Genomic DNA, 17,000 nt, shown 5'->3' on the forward strand with positions numbered 1-17,000 from the left:
AGATTTCTAGAAACAGTAATTACCTAATCTGAATCATGAAGAAATGGAAAATCTGTACAGACCAATAATGAGTAAAGGGACTAAATAAATAATCAAGAATGTAGCAAAAAAAAAAAAAAAAATGTCCAGAACCAGATTGGTTTCATTGGTAAATTCTACTAAGCATTGTAGAAAGAACTAATATCAATCCTTTTCAAATACTTCCAGAAGCTTGAAGAAGATGGGGCACTCCCATACTCATTTTGCAAGGAATTACTCTGAACATAACAAGACAGAATAAGACAATACAAGAAAAGAAAACTATCAGACAATAATCCTGATAAATATAGTTGTAAAAATTCTAAAAAATATACTGATGAAACTGAATTCAACAACACTTTAAAAGAATTATATACCATGATCAAGTGAAATTTATCCCTGGAATGCAAGGATGGTTCAACATAGGCAAAAAAAAAAAAAAAGGAATAATAATCAATGTAATATATTACATTAATAGAAAAAAAGCTAAGGCCTATGAAATTCTCCCAGCAAGAACACTGGAATGGGTTGTGATGCCCTCCTCCAGGGGACCCTACCAACTCAGGGATTGAACCCTTGTCTCTTGCATTGCAGGCATATATTTTACCACTGAGCCACCAGGGAAGCCAGAAATCAATAGCAATAATTAATCTATAATCTGATGTAAAAATAGGAAGAGAACCTGAATAAACATTTTTCTAAAAGACATATGCAAATGGCTAACAAATACATGAAAAGATATTCAACATTACTAATCATCAATGAGATGCAAATCACAACCACAATGAAATATAACTTCACACCTATTGCAATGCTTATAGTGTTAAAAGAAGAAGAAAAAAAAATTGCTGGTGAGGATGTAAAGGAAAGTGAATCATTTTACACCATTGATGGGAATGTAAATTGTTCTGGTTACTATGGAAAATAGTATGCGGATTCCTATGAGTTAAAAGTGAAATTAATGTATGGCTCATGGTTCTACTTATGGGTATATATCTGAAGGAAATAAACTGATTACATCAGTAAGACATCTGCACCCTCATGTTCACTGCAGAATTATTCACAGTAGCCAAGACACAGAAATAACCTAAAGATTCATTGACAGATGAATAACCAACATGTTATATGTATAGCTATAAATGAAATATATATTTAATTATAATTACAGTGGTAACATACACATTGCAAAAGGAAAATGCATCCTTGATATGTTGCCAATAATTTAATAAAATATTACATTTGTGTCATTGTATTTTGCTGCATATATTTTTATAGTATTTTAGTCAAGGAAACAGAGAAGGCAATGGCACCCCACTCCAGTACTCTTGCCTGGAAAATCCTGTGGACGGAGGAGCCTGGTAGGCTGCAGTCCGTGGGGTCGCGAAGAGTTGGACACGACTGAGCAACTTCACTTTCACTTTTCACTTTCCACTTTCATGCATTGGAGAAGGAAATGGCAACCCACTCCATTGTTCTTGCCTGGAGAATCCCAGGGAAGGGGGAGCCTGGTGGGCTGCCGTCTATGGGGTCACACAGTCAGACATGACTGAAGCGACTTAGCAGCAGCAGCAGCCGCAGCAGTCAAGGAGAAAATGGGAAACACTGATATGGCCTGTTGAATCCCAAAGATACTCTTTTCATTTGATTTGACTGTACTGGTAACCCTGCAATCTGGTACATCTATTGGCTTATTGGTTATAATAATAAAGTCATTAGCAATTGACTCACAGTGTGTGAGGTATGAATCAGTGATCTAGCATAGTTTGGTACTTGGGACCATATAGTGGGACCATGTGACCTAAGTTAGACCTTTTTGCTGTGTCTATGAATAATCCTGTGTGTATGTTCAGTCACTTCAGTCATGTTTGGCAGTTTGCAACCCAATGGACTGTAGCCTGCTAGGCTCCTCTGTCCATGGGATTCTCCAGGCAAGAATACTGGAATAGGTTGCCTTGCCCTCCTTTAGGGGATCCTCCCAAACCAGGGATGGAATTTGCATCCCCAGGGTCTCCTGAATTTCAGGCCAATTCTTTACCACTGAACCATCAGGCAAACCCCCATGAGTAATCCTATGAGCTACTAAAGGCATAAAGAGGAAAGAATTTTAATTTACTGTTATGAATTATTTAAAATACAGTTATTAGTAGGCCACTATTTTATATCATTTTTAAATAATTCTGTACTTACAGATTATCAGTATAAACTTTCAGCCTACTTAGTCTGGGATAATGAGGTACAATTTTATTTTACTAATATATACAAATTATAGATGATTCTACCTTACACTGTCTCAATTTTCTGTTATTTCAGTTTAGTGGATGAATTTAATGTGTACAGGAATCTCTCATCTATTGTGCTTTTTAATGTACATAGGTACATCAGAAATTTGCCTTGTGAGGTTGAAAACTTACTTATAATAGATGAGAATACAGAAACACAAATCAGTTGATTTGATTCCAGAATCATATTGAATCATATTGGAACTGCACTACAGGGAGGCTGAGCCAAGTTGGACATGTTCAAGAGGAAAACATCTTGTTTAGAATCCTTGGACTTGTTTGGGTGAAGCCTGCTGGGAGTAGGTAGATGTAATTGAAAAAGAGAGATTGAGGTGCATTTTTTCCCCATGAGCTCTTTTGCCATGCAGAAGGAATTAGACCTATATCTTGGGAAATGGAGTTACCTGCTGGTCTGGGAATAAAAAGAATGTTGCTGTGGAGAGATATATTTGTTAATTATCTCCAGGAGAGTTTAAAAATCAAATAGACATGAATTCATGTTTTGTTTGTTGCTAACATGAATAATGGCATCTTTCTTTTCTTTTTTTTTTTTTTTTTTTTTTTACACTTATTTGGGGATTTTGTTGTTGTTGTTTTCCTGCTTTCACTAGCAGCTCTCTTAAGTCTCTAGAATTCTGTTTCCGTACCCTAAGCCATTCTTCCTCTTTCAGAAATATATTCTATCATTATTTCCATACTAGTTTTCAACGTGTTACAATATTATTGTGTGATTTTTCAAATTAAAGTATTCCAACTATTCATGGTTCAGTAGAAGAGATGGCTCATACCTGAAGCATTCATCAACATAAGAATATAAAGAGTCATACTGGGCTGTAAATTTCCAAGATGGGCAATAAAAGCATCATTTACATAAAATTGGTAAATACTGAGGTTGAATTCTAAAGGTTAATGCCCATCAAAATATATCTAAACTCTCTCAGCTTTGTCATTTTGAATTTATCAAACATGAGAAATTAACTTCTTTCTTTCTTTTTGGCCACACTGCATGGCTTGTAGGATCCAAGTTCCTTGACCATAGATTAAACCCTGGGCCTTGGCAGTGAAAGCCAAAATTCCTAACCACTAGGCTACCAGAGAACGCTCTAAATTATTTTTAATCATTTTATTTTTAACTTATAAAACACTAGAGAAGGTGAGTTCTATGCATTCTCGCCACTATCTCATCACATCATCCAATTTGTGAAATGACTTATGCATTAACTGTATTCAAAACTAGTGCATATAAGTTCCCAGTGCAACCAGTTTAGTGATTCTGATGTTTCTTGATAGGTGGTATTGCTATTGCCAAACTTCTTGATCAGCAAGTGTACTGAACTAGAGGTGGGTGTGAAGGGGAGAGGGGAATAATTAATTGCAGGCACAAAGGACTGGTACTAAAGATGGGATATAATTAGAAACTTAAATATTTTCTCAGAAAACATAAATAACCTTAAATGAAGTTATCAATAAAATAATTAATGAAAAAAAAATTGATTGGGCTGTAAACTCAGAAGGATAACAAGGAGAATAAAAGAATGAACATAAGAAGAAAAGAAACAAAATTAGAAATTAATGAAATAGACATGAATTACTAGTAAAGAAATTTTAAAGTTATAAAAATTAAATCATAAGATATGAAATGGGTAAATCCAAATAAGAAAAGGGGAAAAAAGAATGCACATTATCAGATATGTTAATAGAAAAATAACCACAGATATGTAAGAAAAAACAAACAAAAAACAAGACCTAGGGCTGGGGCTTACTGTGGTTCAGATTTTGAGCTCCTTATTGCAAAACACAAGCTTAAAATGTAGAAAGTGAAAAAAAAAAAAAAAAAAAACCTAGGTCATTGTGGTGTGATCTAAATCAAATCCCTTAAGAGTATACAATGGAGGTGACAAACAGCTTTAAGGAGTTAGATCTGGTAGGTAGAGTGCCCGAAGAACTTTGGACAGAGGTTCACACCATTGTACAGGAGAAGCTGACTAAAACCATCCAAAGAAAAATCATTTTTCATGTTAGGAAGGTAACGCTCAAAATCCTTCAAGCGAGGCTTCAGTAGTATGTGAACCAAGAACTTCCAGACAAGCTGGATTTACAAAAGGCAGAGGAACCAAAAATCAAATTGCCAACATTCACTGGATCATAGAGAAAGCAAGAGAATTCCAGATTTTTTTTTTTTTTTTTTTTTTTTTTTTACCTTTGCTTCATTGACCACTAAAACATCTGACTGTGTGGATGGCAACAAAATTCTTCAAGAGATGAAAATACCAGACCATCTTACTTGTCTCCTGAGAAACCTATGCAGGTCAGGAAGCAATGGTGAGAACCAGTCATGGAACAACTGACTGGTTCCAAATTAGGAAAGAAGTATAACAAGACTGTATATTGTCACCCTGGTTATTTAACTAACATGTAGAATACATCATGTGAAATGCCAGGCTGGATGAATCACAAGCTGGAATCCAGATTGCTGAGGAAATATCAACAATCTCAGAAATTCTGATGATACCACTCTAATGGCAGAGAGTGAAGAGGGACTAAATTGTCTCCTGATGAGGGTGAAAGAGGAGAGTGAAAAAGCTGGCTTAAAAGTCAATATTTGGAAAACTAAGATCATGGCAACTGCTTCTATCACTTCATGGCAAATAGAAGGGGGAAAAGTGGAAACAGTGGCAGTTTCTTTTCTTGGGCTCAAAAATCACTGTGGAAGATGACTGTAGCCATGAAATTAAAAGATGGTGGCTCCTTGGGGGGGAAAGCTATGACAAACCTAAACAGCATAGCCCTTTAACAGAGACATCACTTTACCAACAAAGGTCCGTTTAGTCAAAGGTATGGTTTTTCCAGTAGTCATGCATGAATGTGAAAGTTGGGCCATAAAGAAGGCTGAGCACTGAAGAATTGAGGCTTGCAAATTGTGGTGCTGGAGAAGACTCTTGAGAGTCCCTTGAACTGCCATTAGATCCAACCAGTCAATCCTAAAGGAAATCAACCTTGCATATTCATTGGAAGATCTGATGCTGAAGTTCCGACACTTAGGCCCCTGATTCGATGATTCAACTCATTGGAAAAGACCCTGATGCTGGGAAAGATGGAAGGCAATAGGAGAAGGAGGTAGCAGAGGATGATATGATTAGATAGCATCACTGACTCAATGGACATGAATCTGAGCAATATTCAGGAAATAGTGAAGGACAGGGAAGTCTGAAGTACTGCAGTTCATGGGGTTGCAAAGATTCAGACATGACTTAGCAACCAAACAACAACAGTATTAGAAAATATATGTTCAATATGGAAAATATTTTAATCAATTCTATACAAAATTTTAAAATTCTCAGGAAAATTTCATGATTTTAAAATGAAATATAATTGTTTCAATTAGCACACAAGATATGGATGCTCAATAATCTATTGGTATGTGTAATTTAAAAATTCCTTAAATCAATACGAAGTAAAGAAGGACAGAGTTAGCCAATAAAGGAGCCACTTCTCTTCCAAAACAAAGCAAAACTGATCTTGATATACATTCATTCCTTATTGTTAACATAAAACTCAAAAAGTGTAAGCTTTAAATAAAGAATACTAAAAATAGTACCACATGTCATCCAAATAGTTAATTACATATCAGTGTAATGAATATCAAATTAATAATGAAATTATTAACCATATTTTAAAATTCTACTGAAAATATTTTAAAAAGCTTGAAAAAATTATCTCTTATTCTTGGATTAAAAGCCCATTATTTTAGGTAACACAATCTTAGATTATATTGTATACATTTAATATTAACAATTAAAAGGAAAAAAATAACAGATGACTATGGGATTCCAATTATTCTATGAAGTAACAACAGAATATGGAATTGCCTGCTATATAGTAGCAGAAGAAACTTTACAATCTCAGCATATAAAAATCAACTGCATTGCAATATCAATGAATTAGTGGAACTTAAAATATTAAAATAAAAATGAAAAACTTTAAGGATAAATGTTACAAAATTTTTCAAGCCATGTTCCCTGATACACCACCAGGGAAGCCCAAGAATACTGGAGTGGGTAGCCTATCCCTTCTCCAGCATATCTTCATGACCCAGGAATCAAACCAGGGTCTCCTGCATTGCAGACAGATTCTTTACCAGCTGAGCTACCAGGGAAGCCCCTAAAATATTAAAAAGAAATTAAAAAAAGATAACTGCAACAAAAGATTTGCAAGCCATATAAACTGATAATTATAAAATCTGAGAAAACTTTAAAAACATACACAAAGGGAGAGACATACCATTTTCATGGACTATTGGGCATCTTTATGCATCTTTCCCAAAGTCACTCATGTGTCAAAATCAGTGAGTGAGTGCTCAGTTGCCCAGTCTTGGATAAATCTTTGTGATCTCGTGGACTTAATCCCTAATAAAACCCTACAGGAGTTTTTAGAATTTGATGAGCTGATTTTAGAATTTATATGGAAAAGAAAATGTTTAGAATAGTCAAAACAATACCAAAAAGAACAATGTTGGAGATTTTTTCTTATTTGAAGACTTACTATAATAGTAAATAGGACAAAGTATTCCTAAAGTAAGAATACATACATTATCAGTGGAACAGAATATAGAGTTAAGCTATCAATTTACCTTGTACATATGAATTCAGATCCATATATGCATGATATGCATGGTCAATTGATTTTCAATTAAAGTGCCAAGGTGATTCACTAAGGAAAAGCATCTTTACAACAAATAGTGCAGGAATATATATATATATATATATATATACACACACACATACACATACATATACACACACACACACACACATTTTTGTTATTCAGTAACTAAATCATGCCTGACTCTTTGCAACTCCATGGACTGCATTATGTCAAGCTTCCCTATCCTTCACTATCTCCTGGACTATGCTCAGTTTCATGTCCACTGAGTCAGTGATGCCATCAAACCATCATAACCTCTGTCAACCCCTTCTCCTCTTGCCTTCCATCTTTTCCAGCATCAAGTTTTTTCCCAATAAGTTAGCTTTTTGCATCAGGTGGCCAAAGTATTGTAGCTTCAGCTTCAACATCAGTCCTTCCAATGAATATTCAGGACTAATTTCCTTTAGGACTGACTTGTTCTATCTCCTTGTAGTCCAAAGGATTCTTAAGAGTCTTCTCCAGCACCAGAATTTGAAAGCATCAATTCCTCAGCACTTCAGAACCTCTGTATCGTTCAACTGTCATGTTCATACATGACTACTGGAAAAGCCATAGCTTTGACTATTGACTACTGTTGTTGTTCAGTCGCTCAATCATGTACAATTTTTGAGACCCCATGGACTGCAGAATGTCAGGCTTCCCTGTCCTTCATAATCTCCCAGGGCTTCCTCAAACTCGTGTCCATTGAATTGGTGATGCCATCCAACCTTCTAGCCCTCTGTCATTCCCTTCACCTCCTGCCTTCAATCTTTCTCAGCATCATGGTCTTCCATTGAGTCAGCTCTTTGAAGTGGCCAAAGTATTGGAGCTTCAACCTCAGCATCACTTCCTCCAGTGAATATTTAGGACTGATTTCCTTTCGGATTGACTGGTTTGATCTCCTTGCAGTCCAAGGGGCTGTCAAGAGTCTTCAACAGCACAGTTCACAAGTATCAGCCTTTGTTATAACCCAAATCTCACATCCATACATGATGACTGGAAAAACCATAGCTCTAGCTAGATGGACCTTTGTTGGCAAAGTAATGTCTTTGCTTTTTAATATGCTGTCTAGGTTGGTCATAGCTTTTCTTCCAAAGAGCAAATATCTTTTAATTTCATGGCTGCAGTCACCATCTCCAGTGGTTTTGGAACCTAAGAAAATAAAGTCCATTTCCATTGTTTCTCCATTTATTTGCTATGAAATGATGGAACCAGATGCCATGGTCTTAGTGTTTTAAATGTTGAATTTTAAAACAGCTTTTTCACTCTCCTCTTTTAGCATCATCAAGAAGCTCTTTAATGCTCTTTGCTTTCTGCCATAATGGTGGTGTCATCTGCATATCTGAGGTTATTGATATTTCTCCCAGCAATCGTGATTTCAGCTGTGCTTCCTCCCACTTCGCGTTTTACATGATGTATTCTGCATATAAGTTAAATAAGCATAATGACAGTATACAGCCTTGACGTACTCCTTTCACAATTTGGAATGATCCATTTTTCCATATCTGGTTCTAACTGTTGCTTCTTGACATGCATACAGGGTTCTCAGGAGGCAGGTAAGGTGGTTTAGTATTCTCATTTCTTTAAGAATTTTTCACAGTTTGTCATGATCTACAGAGTCAAAGGCTTTAGCATAATCCATGTAGCAGAAGTAGATTTTTTCTGGAATTTTCTTGCTGTATCTATGTATTTATCTACATCTATATCTTTACGTGTGTGTGTGAAAAATAATCTCAAACTTTATCTGGCAGCATAAAAGAAAAATTAACTCAAATAATGAATCTAAATGTAAAAACTAAATAAATCTTTCAGGGGAAAAGAAAAAAATAAAATGTTTACTGGACAGCACAAACTAACACAACATTGTAAAGCATCCATATTTCAATACATTTTTTTTAAAGGAGAAGAAAATGTTTATGTCCCTGTGGAAAGCAGATATATCTTCTATAGAGCCCAGATAGAACTAATCATAAAAGACAAATATAATAAACTGATCTTTATTAAAGTTGAAAACTTTGCTCTTTGAAACAAACTATTATGAAATAAAAAGGCAAATCACAGACTGGGAAAAAATATGTGTCACATATATATGGCACATAACTAATGTCCAGAAACCATATTTAAATTTTTAACTCCCAAATAATTACACAAGCTCAATTTTTAAATGAGTAAAACAATTAAAAAGCCATATCAGATATAAAAATATACAAATGCCAAAAGCACATGAAAAGAAACCCAAAAACATTAGCTTGAAGGAAATATAAATCCATAGAAGGAAATATAAATTCCTACATACTCATTAGAATGACAAAATTAATACACAACACAAACACAAATGACATATAATGTTAGTGAGAATATACAGCAACTAAAACTTATGAATTGCTGGTTAAAATTTAAAATGTTTCAGCTTTTTTGAAAAAGTTATTTTTTTTTTTATTTTGAGCATTTGATTTCACAAAATAAAGCAATTATACTGTTAAGTGGAAGAGAAATGAAAATATGTTCACATAAACGTTTGCATGTGATTATTTAAAGAAGTTTTATTCATGATAGCTCCAAATTGAAAACAATCCTAACAATGTCCATCAATGGATGAATGAATAAATAAATTGTGATATACAATGACACACCACTTTGAAATAAAAAGAAACTACTAGCAGACAAGCACAGTTCAGTTCAGTTCAGTCACTTAGTCGTATTCGACTCTTTGCAACCTCATGAATTGCAGCACGCCAGGCCTCCCTGTCCATCACCAACTCCAGGAGTTCACTCAAACTCAGTCCATCGAGTCAGTGATGCCATCCAGCCATCTCATCATCTTTCATCCCCTTTTCCTCCTGCCCCCAATCCCTCCCAGCATCAGAGTCTTTTCCAATGAGTCAACTCTTCACATGATGTGGCCAAAGTACTGGAGTTTCAGCTTTAGCATCATTCCTTCCAAAGAAATCCCAGGGCACAGGATCCACCTAAAAACATGTTCAAGAATCCAGACACAAAGAGCACAAAATGTATCATTTCATTTATGTGGAGCTCTAGAAAAGACAAATTTAATCTCTAGGGACAGAAAGCAAAGCAGCAATTGCCTGGGGCTAGTATTGGATGGTGATTGACTGGGAAGGGACTTAAAGATCATTTTGGGTGATGAAATATTTCATCATGTGGCAGGGATTACCACCACATTTGGTGAAACGTATTGAACTGTACAATTAAACATATTTTTATATTTTATGTAAACCATAATCCAATAAAGTAAAAAAAAAATAACAGGGCTTTTTTCAGGAACTAATCAGAAGGATTTTATGCAGGTATGAATATAATGTTAATGTAGCTAGAAAAGCAACTGAAAGTGAAAAACTGAAAAAATGAGAAGTAGCTAATAGTATGAGATAGAACATATTTCATATATGCAGTTATTTAAAACAGCTTTGAAACAATATATGAATGGACCTAGTAGATGCTGAAGAGATGAAGAGATGGAAAGAATACACAGAAGAACTGTACAAAAAAGGTCTTAATTAACCATATTTCTACCATGGTGTGGTCAGTCACCTAGAGACAGACATTCTGTAGTGTGAAGTCAAGTGGGCCTTAGGAAGCACAGCTGTTAATAAAGCTAGTGGATGTGATGGAATTCCAGTAGGAGTATATTCAGAACCCTAAAGCATGTTGCCATCAAAGTGATGCATTCAATATGGCAGCAAATCTGGAAGATCCAGCAGTGGCCACAGGACTGGAAAAGGTCAATCCTCATCCCAATTCCTAAGAAGGGTAGTAGTAAAGAATGCGCTAACCATTAAACAATTGAACTCATCTCTTAGGCTAGGAAGGGCATGCTTAAAATCTTACATGCTAGGCTTTAGCATTATATGAACCAAGAAATTCCAGATTTCCAAGCTGGATTTAGAAAAGGAAGAGGAACCAGAGATCAAACTACCAACATACGCTGGATCACAAGGGAATTTCAGAAAAACATCTACCTCTGTTTTGTTGACTACACTAAAGCCTTTGAATGTGTGGATCATAACAAATTGTGGAAAGCTCTTAAAGAAATGGGAATGCCAGACCATTTTACCTGTCTCCTGAGAAACCTGTATGTGGGTCAAGAAGCCATCGTTAGAACCCTGTATGGAACAACTGTTGGTTCATGACTGAGAAAGGAGTACAAAGGGCTGTCTGCTATCACCCTGTTTATTTAACATATATGCTGAGCACATCATGAGAAATGCTGGGCTGGATGAGTTAAAATGGAATCAAGATAGGTGGGAGAAACATCAACAACCTCAGACATGTGGATGAAAGCACTCTAATGGCAGAAAGTGAAGAGGAACTAAAGAGTCTCTTGATGAGGGCGAAGGAGGAGAGTGAAAGAACTAGCTTAAATCTAAATATTAAAAAAAAAAAAAAGCTAAGATCATGATATCTGGCCCCTTTACTTCATGGCAAATAGAAGGGGGAAAGGTGGAAGTAGTGACAGATTTCCTCTTCTTGGGCTCTAAAATCACTGTGGGTGATGACTGCAGCCATGAAATCAGAAGACAATTGCTTCTTGGTAGGAAAGCTATGACAAAACTAGACAATGTGCTGAAAGCAGAGACATTACTCTGCTGACAAAGTTCTATATAATCAAGGCTATGGTCTTCCCTGTGGTCACATATGATTGTGAGAGCTGGACTGTACAGAAGGTAGAGCACCAAAGAATTGATTCCTTCAAACTGGAGTGCTGGAGAAGACTCCTGAAAGTCCCTTGGACAGCATGGAGATCAAACTAGTCAGTCTTCAGGGAAATAAACCTTGAATACATGTTGGAAGGACTGATGCTGAAGCTCCAGTATTTCAGTCATCTGATGTGAATAGCTGACTAATTGGAAAAGTCCCTGTTGCTGGAAAGATTGAAGGCAGAAGAGGGGAGATGGCTGGATGGCATCACTGATGGAATGAACATGAACTTGGGAAAACTTTGGGAGATGGTGAAAGACAGGAAAGCCTGGTGTGCTGTAGTCCATGGGGTCACAAAGAATTGGACAGGACTGGGCGACTGAACAACAACAATGAATGGGTTAAAATAGAGACATAGTGCTTTCACCAGTGTTTTTATAATTAATTGAATGAGCACGAAATCTTACAAATAATACTGTCTAGGTGGGAGTTCTGAATTAGATTTTGAGTTTCCTTAGTTTGTTAAAGGTAGAGCAAATTTGAAACTCAAAATCTAATTCAGAACTCCCACCTAGACAGTATTATTTGTAAGATTCAACAAATGGAATTCATATACCCTAATTTTCCTTTAGGAAGGTTCGTTTGCCTTTTTGTATGTGGATATAATCTGCTTTAACATTGACAGTAGTATATAAACCTTGAAGAGGTCAGAAGTATTTCAAATCATGCAAACTTTAAGAAAAATGTATGCTATAAAATTTTGGGAGGAAGGAAGTGCTGAAGAAGACTCCTGAAAATCCCTTGGACAGCATGGAGATCAAGGAAGTGGGAAAGGTGGATGGTAAAAGAAGATTAAACTTCAAGGATGAAAATGAATTGTCCTAAAATTCCTCTACTGTTTATATAAAAAAGCAGAATGAATCCATGCAGTGCTGGTTTTTATAACTTAAGGAAAGTCATGGTGAAGGGAGCTAAAATGAAGATCATAGAAAGTGATAGTGACTTCAGAGGTTCAGGCAAACCCCTGAGGTCTCCAGTCTGGCATTGTTTCTGGTCTTTGAACTTACCAGGCACAGCACATCTTTGCACTTGCTAACCCTGCTACCTGGAAAGCTCTTCTCATAGGTTTACCTTCTCCTTTTTTCCCACCTTCCCTCCAATATTCACATACTCCATAATGCCTTCCCTGGTCATTTTGTGTAAAGCTGCAACTTACCTGTGATCACCCTCATCCTACTCCCCCCATGCAACACTTCCTGCTGGGCATTCCTGCTTTAGTTTCTCCTCATCACTTCACATGGTCCAGCATAATTAGGTAGACATAGATAGATTTTTAGATAGATAGATAGCAGGTCAATATTTTTTTTTCTGCAGTTTATTCTCCTGTTCAGAATAGCCTCATGAGGGCAGAGACTGATGTGTGTTTTGTCACTGATTTATTCCCAACACCTATGATGGTGCATGACATACAATGGTGATAAATAAACATTCGCTGCCTGATTGATCAACCAAATGAGGGAATTAGTGATTGACTTAAGATTGAACATTATGGATAAGGCTTGAAGTTTAAAACTGGTACACGGAAAGAAAATATAAATGACAGTTTCATGGACTACTCTAGTCAGAGAATCTTTCTCTAATATTTTTAAAGTAATAAATTTAGGGTTAATAAAGAGATTTTATTATACACTGAACAGGATCCATGTGAAAATACCTTAATGAAATTTTAGATAAATCAGTGAGGACAATGCATAATGAGATTTAATAGAAATGGGTATTTTTCATAGATAAAGCTAATCTCTGAATTGTCACTATGATAGATAGTCCTGTAACTATAAAGCAACATCTGATGCTACTGATGGTAGCCGATTCTTGGGCTAAATGAAGCATGATGCCTACTATGACAAATCCAATTAATCTATTTATTCAACAAAATTTATTGAATATTTTTAAATAAATAGCATACCTAAGCAACAATGGGAATTATTTTGGCATTCTTTTGCATGAGCTGGTTCTGAAGAGACTTGCATATTCTGAGTTCCAGAATTTCAATTTAGTACCTAGTTTTGTCCCCCTCAAAGTATTGTAAATGTCGAACTTGTTACAGCTTCATTGTTTGTGGAAAGAAAGTCAATGCAAATAATTGAAATTGAAATTGACTTAACCAACCCACAATCATAAGTAAGATAACATGAATGGAATTTTTTTCCTCCTCTTGATGCTGAGTTATTCTCATATGCTATTTCTTACTCCAGTTGCCCCTCTCTACACAAAGGTTTGTGTTTGAAAAGTAACTGCCTCATGGTTTTCCTGTTATTGTGAGATCTCTGCTAGCATGCCATTATGCAAAACTCAAAAAAGAAATAAAAATTTTCGGTAGCTGTGCAGAGCTTTAAATACTACCCTTATTTTTAATTCCTTGCAAGAAATCTTGGTGATAAAAAAAAGAAGAAATGAGTAAGTTTTCTCTCTTTTAATGTATACTGCAGAATGTCTACAGCATTTAGAAATAACCTAGGAAATACTTTTTGTTTTTTAAATCTTGTGAGATTATAGAAAACACATCTATTCTAGCAGAATTTTGTTTTTGCAGGATCAATATTTTCTTAAATACAGTCCCTGGCACAGGTGAAGTCATTTCTTCTATAGCATTTCTTTATTTTTATACAAAATCTATCCCTTAATTTCAATTTTTTTTTCTCATATATGGCATGGAAGGTAGAAATTATGTGTGTGCTGTGCTCAGCACAGCTCTGACTGACTGTTTGGGACCCTATGGACTGTAGCCCACCAGATTCATCTGTCCATGGGATTCTCCAGGCTAGAATACTACTGTGGGTTGCCATGCTCTCCTCCAGGGGATCTTCTTGACCTAGGTATCAAATCCACATCTCCTGCATTGCAGATGGATTCTTTACCCACTGAGCACCTGGAAAGCCTAGAAATTATGCTAGAAGCTAAAAAAAAGAGAGAGAGAGAAATGTATGAATGAAACATATTTTTAATCCCATCAAATAGCATGTATTTCAAATAAAACAGGAAGGAACTGAGGCCATCCAAAGAGACCTGTGGGAAAATTTCTTTGTAAGAAAACATGTAAAGTATACTGTAAAAATTTATGAAAAAAATAACCTTTTCTGTTACCAATAAAACCCCTTGCCTTGAAAGAAACATTGGCTGTTTAGTTAAAAGAAAGTGATTTTTTAAAATGTACATAAATATGGAGAATAATATAAGACACACTCTGATAAATAGTAGGTTAAAAACAAACATCCACTTTGAATTTTTTCCTAAAGAATGTGCGGATTCATTTTGATATTTGGCAAAACTAATACAGTTATGTAAAGTCTAAAAATAAAATAAAATTAAAAAAAAAAAAAAGAATGTAACTTTGTAAACTTTGCTCCATTCATTTCTGGTAGAGAAGCCTCTCTAAATACTGGTATGAATTATTGTTTGTTTGTTAAGTATATACATGTAGTTAACAATGTAATGTATTGCTTTCATATTTTTAATGTATGTAATTAACATCATTCTGTACAACACATTCTACAACTTTTTTATTAATAGTATGTTTTTGAAATTAATCAATTCATATCTGTAGTTCTATCATTTATATGTATATCAGATAGTCCATTGCAAGAACATGTCACAATTTATTTAATCCTTCTCCAGTTTATGGACATTTAGATAGTTTCAGTTTTTCTCTGTGCTTCAGTAATCACTCACATACATTCTTCCCCATGTACTGGGATAGGCTTTCTCTGGAGTGTACACTGGTGAGAGGACTTGTTTGGTCTTAGAGAATGAACCTTTAAATTTATTATAAATTAACTACCTGCCCTGTGAGTTGCACCAATTTATATCACTAAAAGAGTCCCTTTTGCTGTAGTCAGAGCTTCTCATAGACTTTTGTACTATATTGTGAGGGACATTTGAAATTTGTGAAATTTTTGTTTGTCCTAATTATTGGATAGTGCTACTGGTGTTAAGGTGGTGGGGTTCAGGAATATGAGATGACTGATGCCAAAGCTGAAGCTCCAGTAATTTGGCCACCTGATGCAAAGAGCTGACTCATTGAAAAAGACCTTGATGCTGGGAAAGATGGAAGGGAGGAGAAGGGGATGACAGAGGACGAGAAGTTTGGATGGCATCACCAACTCAATGGACATGAGGTTGAGCAAGCTCCGGGAGATGGTGAAGGACAGGGAAGCCTGGAGTGCTGTAGTCCCTGGGGTTGCAAAGGGTGAGACATGACTGAGAGGCTGAACAACAACCCTGGATATGACAGTCCCCCATGAGAAAATTAATTTTGCTCCTCAAACAAATTTTGAAAGCATAACTGAAGATTGATAGAAATAAGGGAAAACAACTCAAATTTGTGTTTAATTATCAGGGCTATCACATGTCTTAGACTTCCCTGGTGGCTCAGATGGTAAAGTGTCTATCTACAAGGCAGGAGACCTGGGTTCAAGCCCTGGGTTGGGAAGATCCCCTGGAGAAGGAAATGGCAATCCACTCCAGTATTATTGCCTGGAAAATCCCATGGACAGAGGAGCCTGCTAGGCTAGAGTCTATGAGGTCACAAAGAGTCTGACAACAACCCTGGATATGACAGTCCCCCATGAGAAAAATCATTTTGCTCCTCAAACAAATTTTGAAAGCATAACTGAACATTCATAGAAATAAGGGAAAACAACTCAAATTTGTGTGTACTTATAAGGGCTATCACATATCTTAGCTTCCATGTGAATCCAGAGAAAATTTTACTTAGTTTAACTTATGCTGAATTTTCAGTGACTAGGATCATTGTGTAAACAGTAGAGATAACTATTTTTTTGTGTATGTGTGGGAAGGTATAGATATGCACAAAAGTCACTACTTTAAAGAAACATATCACTAATGACAAAAATACCTGTGGTAATTAAATTATTAGGCAAATATAGCAGGATTGGTGTGGATTCAATGTTGTCCATTTCACAGTGATACAGATGCAAATACCTGACTGACATGATGATGCCTGTCCAAGCATTTACATATGAAATTATGCAATCATATTACAAATCACTTTCTTTTATTCTTCCTTTCATGTTTCAACTGTGAGATATTATAATAGTTTGATATTATATGATTGGGTTTTTTAAAGCATAGGTAGGTAATATTGAGCTTCCCAGGTGGCGCTATTGGTAAAGTACCCACCTACCAATGCAGAAGATCCCTTAGTTGGGAGGATCCCCTGGAGGAGACCATGGCAACCCACTCCAGTATTCATGCCTGGAGAAACTCAGTTAACAGAGGAGCCTGGTGGGTTATGGTCCATAGAGTCACAATGAGTCACACATGAATGAAGTGATTTAGCAC

The sequence above is a fragment of the Bubalus kerabau genome, chromosome 21 (assembly GCF_029407905.1).
Source record: "Bubalus kerabau isolate K-KA32 ecotype Philippines breed swamp buffalo chromosome 21, PCC_UOA_SB_1v2, whole genome shotgun sequence".
Lineage (NCBI taxonomy): Eukaryota > Metazoa > Chordata > Mammalia > Artiodactyla > Bovidae > Bubalus > Bubalus kerabau.